This window comes from Giraffa tippelskirchi, chromosome X, assembly GCF_054371585.1.
Source record: "Giraffa tippelskirchi isolate mGirTip1 chromosome X, T2T-mGirTip1v1.2.pri, whole genome shotgun sequence".
Taxonomy (NCBI): domain Eukaryota; kingdom Metazoa; phylum Chordata; class Mammalia; order Artiodactyla; family Giraffidae; genus Giraffa; species Giraffa tippelskirchi.
The window spans coordinates 25,415,479-25,423,897 of NC_137289.1; positions in this window are offsets into that span (position 1 = coordinate 25,415,479).

The following is an 8,419-nucleotide window of genomic DNA, read 5'->3' on the forward strand; positions in this document are numbered from 1 at the left end:
GAAGGAGATGCTTAGTTTTGTTTTGCTTTTCCCTTTTATATAACTCTGACTCCCAGGAATCTGCTCTCCTTAAATCTATATTTCTCATGTACTACCAGGAAAAAAACAAATCTATGTCCTTTCTCACATGACAAGGTGTCATATTTAAATACTGTTCATGCTATGTCAATCCGTTCTCTTCTCCAGGGGATCTTCCCAACCCAGGGATTGGGGCCAGGTCTCCTGCATTGCAGGTAGATTCTTTACCAGCTGAGCTACCAGGGAAGCCCATATCAATCCTCAAAGCTTCTCTTTTCCTAAGGTCACCTGATGATTCTATATCTCATATCCTCACCCTCTCCCTCAATTTCTGTCGCTAGTGCCTTTGTTCAGATAGTCATTATTTTTTACCTCAGTTATTGAAATGGTATGGACCTAATAGAAGTAGAAGATATTAAGAAGAGGTGGCAAGAATACATGCTGCTGCTGCTGCTAAGTCGCTTCAGTCGTGTCTGACTCTGTGCAACCCCATAGACAGCAGCCCACCAGGCTCTGCTGTCCCTGGGATTCTCCAGGCAAGCACACTGGAGTGGGTTGCCATTTCCTTCTCCAATGCATGAAAGTGAAAAGTGAAAGTGAAGTCACTTAGTCACGTCTGACTCTTCGCGACCCCATGGACTGCAGCCTACCAGGCTCCTCCGTCCATGGGATTTTCCAGGCAAGAGTACTAGAGTGGGGTGCCATTGCCTTCTCCGCAAGAATACATAGAACTATACAAAAAATATCTTCATGACCCATATAATCACGATAGTGTGATCACTCACCTCGAGCCAGACATCCTGGAATGAGAAGTCAAGTGGGCCTTAGGAAGCATCACTGCAAACAAAGCTAGTGGAGGTGATGGAATTCCAGTTGAGCTATTTCAAATCCTAAAAGATGATGCTGTGAAAGTGCTGCACTCAATATGTCAGCAAATTTGGAAAACTCAGCAGTGGCCACAGGACTGAAAAATGTGAGTTTTCATTCACATGCCAAAGAAAGGCAATGCCAAAGAATGTTCAAACTACCACACAATTGCACTCATCTCACACGCTAGCAAAGGAATTCTCAAAATTCTTTAAGCCAGGCTTCAAGAGTACATGAACCGTGAACTTCCAGAAGTTCAAGGTGGATTCAGAAAAAGCAGGGGAACCAGAGATCAAATTGCCAACATCTGCTGGATCATTGAGAAAGCAAGAGATTTCCAGAAAAACACCTGTTTCTGCTTTATTGACTAAGCCAAAGCTTTTGAGTGTGGATCACAACAAACTGTGGAAAATTCTGAAAGAGATGGGAATACCAGACCACCTTACCTGCCTCCTGAGAAATTTCTATACAGGTCAAGAAGCAACATTTAGAACCAGACATGGAACAACAGACTGGTTCCAAATTGGGAAAGGAGTACGTCAAGGGTGTATATTGTCACCCTGCTTATTTAACTTAAATGCAGAGTTCATCATGCGAAATGCCAGGCTGGATGAAGCACAAGCTGGAATCAAGATTGCCGGGAGAAATATCAATAACCTCAGTTATGCGGATGACACTACCCTTATGGCCAAAAGCAAAGAACCTCTTGATGAAAGTGAAAAAGAAGAGTGAAAAAGCTGCCTTGAAACTCAACATTCACAAAACTAAGATCATGGCATCTTGTCCCATCAGTTCAGTTCAGTTCAGTTGCTCAGTCATGTCTGACTCTTCGTGACCCCATGGACTGCAGCACACCAGGCATCCCTGTCCATCACCAACTCCTGGAGTTTACTCAAACTCACGTCCATTGAGTCGGTGATGCCATCCAACCATCTCATCCTCTGGCATCCCATTCTCCTCCCACCTTCAATCTTTCCCAACATCAGGGTCTCTACTAAAAAAAGAAAATATAGGAGGTACCATGGTTAGAAAAAATATAGCTCTGCTAAAAAGAGAAGACTCAGGTAAATAATCTTAATATTAAATATCTTAAATAATCAAGGATAAGATAAAGTCAATATAAACTAGAGGAAATTATTCCGATAAGACACAGAATCTTTGTTTGCTAGTCAGATTACTCAAAAGGTAAAGAAAATCCTTTTATAATTTCTTACTAATGAAGACCAGTAATCCAAGAAAAATTTAGTCATTTTAATAGAGACAAAAACATACTCTAGTTTTTCATCAGTATATTGTTGATACTAAAGCTATTAAATCAAACAAGCAAACATACAAAACCATATAAATAAACCAATCCCACTCAGCTTTACCCACACAACATAAGGTTCATTTTCTACAAACTTTCTACAACTTTCTGTATCCAATCAGATTTTGGCCTACTCTTTCCTCTCTGTCAGTTTGGAACAACCACTCCCTTCACTTTAGGACAAAAATTACTCTCTTTTTACTAATAAAAACCACCTTAGAGACTCCTCTGGTGATCCAGTGGTTAAGACTGCATTTCCAATGCAGGGGACGTGTGTTCAACCCCTGGTGGGGGAACTAAGTTCCCACATGCCACGCTGCTTGGTCAAAAAAAAAAAAAATCCTACCTACCTTGCATTGTTTATTTGTCTTTATTGTTCCTAGTAGTTTCATTAACATATAATTTTTAACTATTAGTAACTTTATTTTACAGAGGAAACTAGGAAGTGGATAATTATTGTTTTTCAAATATTAGCATTGCTTAGCAGACTATCAATGCTCATGAATATACCATTTCACAATTTTTATGGAATCCTTATAGCAGTTTCTCAATGTAGCAAAAAGAGTATATTTTTACCAGACTCAAATATATTTAGCCACTGTATACTGTAAAAATAAGAAGATAGCAGTACATAAACTTATACTCAGCAATAAACATTTCAGTATTTTATGTTAGTATCCATTACTTAATTTGCATAAGTCTAAATTTGCATGTTACCAAAAAGATTTTAGAAACTATTTTTAAGCAGACATATTATAAAACAAAACTTATTTACTAATTTTTGGTATGAATAATGACTCAATTTGATTACAATCCAACATTATTTTTATAATCCTAAACACATAGCTCCTTGGAAGAAAAGCTATGACAAACCTAGGCAGCATATTAAAAAGTAGAGACATTAGTTTGCTGACAAAGGTTCGTCTAGTCACAGCTATGGTTTCTCCAGTAGTCATGTGTGGATATGAGAGTTGGACCATAAAGAAGGCTGAGCGCTGAAGGACTGATGCTTTTGAACTGTGTTGTTGGAGAAGACTCTTGAGAGTCCCTTGGACTGCAAGGAGTCAATCCTAAAGGAAATCAATCCTGAATATTCATTGGAGGGACTGATGCTGAGGCTGAAGCTCCAATACTTTGGCCACCTGATGCAAAGAGTTGACTCATTGGAAAAGACCCTGAATCTGGGAAAGACTGAAGGCAGGAGAAGGGGATGACACAGGACAAAGTGGTTGGATGGCATCACTGACTCAATGGACATGAGTTGGAACAAATTCCAGGAGATGGTGAAGGACAGGAAAGCCTGGCGTGCTGTACTCCATGGGGTCACAAAGAGTCAGACACGAGTGAGTGACTGAACAATAACAAACACCTAGCAAATACTACCTTTTTTGACTACCAAACCCAATTAGAATAAAATATATCTATGCATTGAATTAATGCTAATAACTCAGAACACATAGATACAGGCAAAAAAAAACTTTATTGAAGGCTATTGCAATATGAAAGTGAGATTGAACTTTATTCTGAATAAAACAGGGGCATCTGGGGAATTTTAGTCAACGAGCAGGATGAGGGAGTCAGCAGATGAAAAATTCCTAAGAAAAACTTGGTTAGGTATCAAGGGTGGAAAGACACTAAACTGACTTGGCAGAACTATTGCTGAACTGGCCTTAGCAAGCCAAGGAACTTGACCAAGTATATGACTTAGTTGAGAAGAGGGATCATGGAACTCTGACTACAACTTAGCCAAAAAGAGAATCCTTGTTAAAAGCCAGTATTCAAATCCAAGCTGACTCAAAAGCTTTTGTTTCTAAACATTACCCAAAGTTATCCATTCTTCTATGTTTCTGTGGTTTTTGCTTTTTTTTTTTTATGTTCCTACATAACTTCTTTGGGTAAACATTGCTTCTTTTGGCAATTTTTTCAGCTTCTCAGGATTTACATACTGCTACCTGGCTTGTCCTCCTTATTTTGACTTTTCTGAACAGCACTCCATACACTGGATTCTCATATTCACAAATTTACTTGCCTTATCTCCTTAAGATTTTGAATCATGGGTCACTTGAGTATAAAACAAACAGCTACAACAAGTTATTTAGCTATTAGTTTTCTAGCAAAGGTGTTATATCTAAAGCCAATAAAAATGTGCATATTACCAGAACATGACAAATATATATGATTTCTGGAATTTTAAGATGTTTTGCAAGCGAGTGCTATTGAGCATTTGGACGTAGAGCCTTTTTGTTCTCATCATGTCAGACCAACTAGTAGTTATCAACTCACTTCCTTTTTATGAAAAAAAGAAAAGGCAACCCACAATAGCAATAGTTCTCATTGCATGTGTCAATGACAGTATTGGAATGTGGCCTCTTTTCCACTCTGGATCATAGATGATGTGCTAATGTATCAACCTACTCCTAGCATTAAACATTATTAATAGCTAAAACAAATATGCTAGAGGCTCAACATTTTATATCTCTTCTCTAGCCAAATGCAGTGGCAACCCACTCCAGTATTCTTGGCTGGAAAATCCCATGGGCAGAAGAGCCTGGTGGGCTGTATAGTCCATGAGGCCGCAAAAAAGTCGGACATGACTTAGTGACTAAATAACAACAATAACAAGCCAAATGCAATGTCATCAATGAAGCTGAGAGCCAAAGTCTGTTTAATGCAGTCTTAAAAATATTTTATGACACTTTGTCTATAATACTGTCAATGTTGGCAATTTTTCATCTTATATTTTCCATTCTTCCTCCCTCTGATGGCCCCTTTGACTTCCTACAAGTTCGACAGTTTATAGCAACTGTTAGCTGTCATTGCATTCTCTGTCCCCAGATTTTTTTATTATTATTTCAGTCATCCAATGAGGAATATTACGTTTGTAGTGTTCAATTCATTTGCTCAGTCATGTCCGACTCTTTGTGACCCCATGGACTGCAGCACGCCAGGCTTCCCTGTCCATCACCAACTCTCAGAGCTTACTGAAATTCATGTCTACAGAGTCAGTGATGCCACCCAATCATCTCATCCTCTGTCGTCCCCTTCTCCTTCTGCTTTCAATCTTTCCCAACATCAGAGTCTTTTCCAATGAGTCAGTTCTTCGCATCAGGTGGCCAAAATATTGGAGTTTCAGCTTCAGCATCAGTCCTTCCAACGAATATTCAGGACTGATTTCCTTTAGGATGGACTGGTGGGATCTCCTTTCAGCCCAAGGGATTCTCAAGAAGAGTCTTCTCCAACACCACAGTTCAAAAGCATCAATTCTTTGCCACTCAGTTTTCTTTATAGTCCAACTCTCACATCCATACATGACTACTGGAAAAACCATAGCTTTGACTAGACAGAACTTGGTTGGCAAAGCAATGTCTCAGCTTTTTAATATGCTGTCTAGGTTGGTTGGTCATAGCTTTTGTAGTGTTATTCCTATGTTAATAATAAAATAATAACTTACTGTTATTAAGCAGGGAAAGCCTCTAACCTCTTCACGATTTGATATTTGCCTGCCATTATTACTGAATTGTTTCACTGATATTATTATAAACACATTTTTCTATTTACATTTTTGTTATTTTTTTCTCTTTTTAACCCTACTAGAAAATAGATGTTAAGTGTCACTGAAGAAACTAAACTGGCATTGCAATTTACCTGTTTTTTTAAATTTCTGGGCTTCCCAGGTGGCGCTAGTGGTAAAGAACCCGCCTGCCAGTGCAGGAGACATAAGAGACACAGGTTTGATCCCTGAGTCGGGAAAATCCCCAGGAGGAGGGCATGGCAACCTGCTCCAGTATTCTTGCCTGGAGAATCCCATGGACAGAGGAGCCTGGCAGGCTACAGTCCATAGGGTTTCCAAGAGTTGGACACCACTGAAGTGACTTAGCACAGCACAGACATAATCAAATCTTTTTTAAAATTAATTATTTTAATTGAAGGATAATTACTTTACAATATTGTGATACATCAGCATGAATCAGCCAATCTTTTTATAAAGCCTTTTTCAAAGGGTGATGTTAGGTTCACAGTGAAATTGAGAAAGTAGAACAGAGATTTCCCATATATCCTTTACCCCAATGCATGCATATCCTCCATTATTATCACATGCCCAGTCAGAGTAGTGCATTTGTTACAATTGATGAACCTAATACATTGATAAATCATCCAAATTCCATACTTTAGTGTTCATTCTTGGTGATGTGCATTCTATGGGTTTGAACATATGTGTAATGACATGTGTCAATCATTATTGTATCATACAGAGCATTTTCACTATCTTAAACATTCTTCATCCTCCACCTATTCATCCCTCCATGATCCCTAAACCCTGGTATCCACTGATAATTTTGTTTCCATAGTTTTGCCTTTCCTAGAATGTTATATAGTTGGAATCATATAATGTGTAACATTTTCAGATTGGCTTCTTTCACTTAGCAATATGCATATAAATTTCTTCCATGTTTTTTTCATGGCTTAATAGCTCATTTAATTAATAATTAATTATTTAAATGTATTTATAATTAAGTTTTAATTATTTAATTAATTTAATATTTATTTACTTCTTTATAAATTAAATGATTAATTAATATTTAGTTAATAGTTTCCCTGGTGGCTCAGATGGTAAAGAACATGCCTTCAATGCAGGAGACAAAGATTCAATCCCTGGGTCAAGAAGAACCACTGGAGAAGTGAACGACTAAGAACTAATAGCTCATTTATTCTTAGTGCTGAATAATATTCCATTTTCTGAAAGTGTGAGTCACTCAGTCATGTCCAACCCTTTGTGATCCCACAGACTGTAGCCTGCCAGGCTCCTCTGTCCATGGAATTCTCCAGGCAAGAATACTGGAGTGGGTAGCCATTCTCTTCTCCAGGGGATCTACCCAACCAAGGGATTCAACCCCAGTCTCCCTCATTGCAGGCAGATGCTTTACCATCTGAGCCACCAGGGAAGCCCCATTCCATTGTCTAGATACACCATAATGTATTTATCAAGTCACCTACTGCAGGATATCTTGGTTGCTTCCAAAGTTTGGCAGTGATGAATAAAGCTGGTATAAGAAGCCATGTGTAAATTTTGGGGGACCATATGTGTTTTCAACTCCTTTGGGTAAATAGCAAGGAGTGTGACCACTGGATCATACAATAAGAGTATATTTAGTCTTGTAAGAAACCAACAAACTGTCTTCCAAAAGTGCATTCCTACCAACAATGACTGTGTCAACAGATCTGACCATTCTAATAGGTTTCACATCTATTATACACCTAATGGTATTTCATTGTTCTTTTTGTATTTCCTTGATGGGGTATGATGTGGAACATCTTTTCACATACTTATTTACCATCTGTGTGTTTTCTTTAGTGATGTCTATGTTAAGATCTCTGATCCATTTTTTAATCAGGTTGTTTTCTTATTATTGAATTTTTAAGAGTTCTTTGTGTATTTTGGATAACAGCTCTTCATAAATTGTATCCTTGGCAAATATTTTCTCCCAATCTTTGACTTGCCTTCTCCTTCTTATGAATTTGTCTTTCTCAGAAGTTTTTAAATTTACTAAAGACTAGCTTATCTACCATTTCTTTCATGGATTGTGCCTTTGATGTTGTAACTAAAGCATTATCACCATATCCGAGGTCATCTTTATATGCTTTTGACATATATATAGCATATATATGTCATCATGTATGCTTTCCCCTATGTTATCGTTTAGGAGTTTTATAGTTTTCTGTTTTACATTTATGTCTATGACTCGATTTGAGTTAATTTTTGTGAAGGGTAAAAGGTCTGTAAGTCAGATCTTGAAAACACGAATGGGGAAGTGGGGCACAATTCACTCTATAACATGTTATGTTATTGTCTTATGAGGTGAATAATGATTAGACATGAATTTCACACATTGAAAAAATATTATTTTAAGATAATTCAATTTTTTTCAACTTAGGTTTTCTCGTAATAAGGGAAATTATGTATAGCTTAGTCATATTGTTTGCCTTTAAATCCTTCTCTTTTAAAATAACTAAACCCTTCCAACATAATTAGTAGCATGACTACACTGAGTTAGAGTAAGTTTAATTGACTAATTGTAATTGAAATTTTTTAAAATGTTGAATTATTGTTCTATAGATCTTCCCAACTTTGTGGATGCTTTCTTTAACAAAACTCTTGTTCTTCATAGTGTTAACCACTCTTCTAACTCTATATTGTCTATATTATTATTGATCCGTTTCTCACTTTGT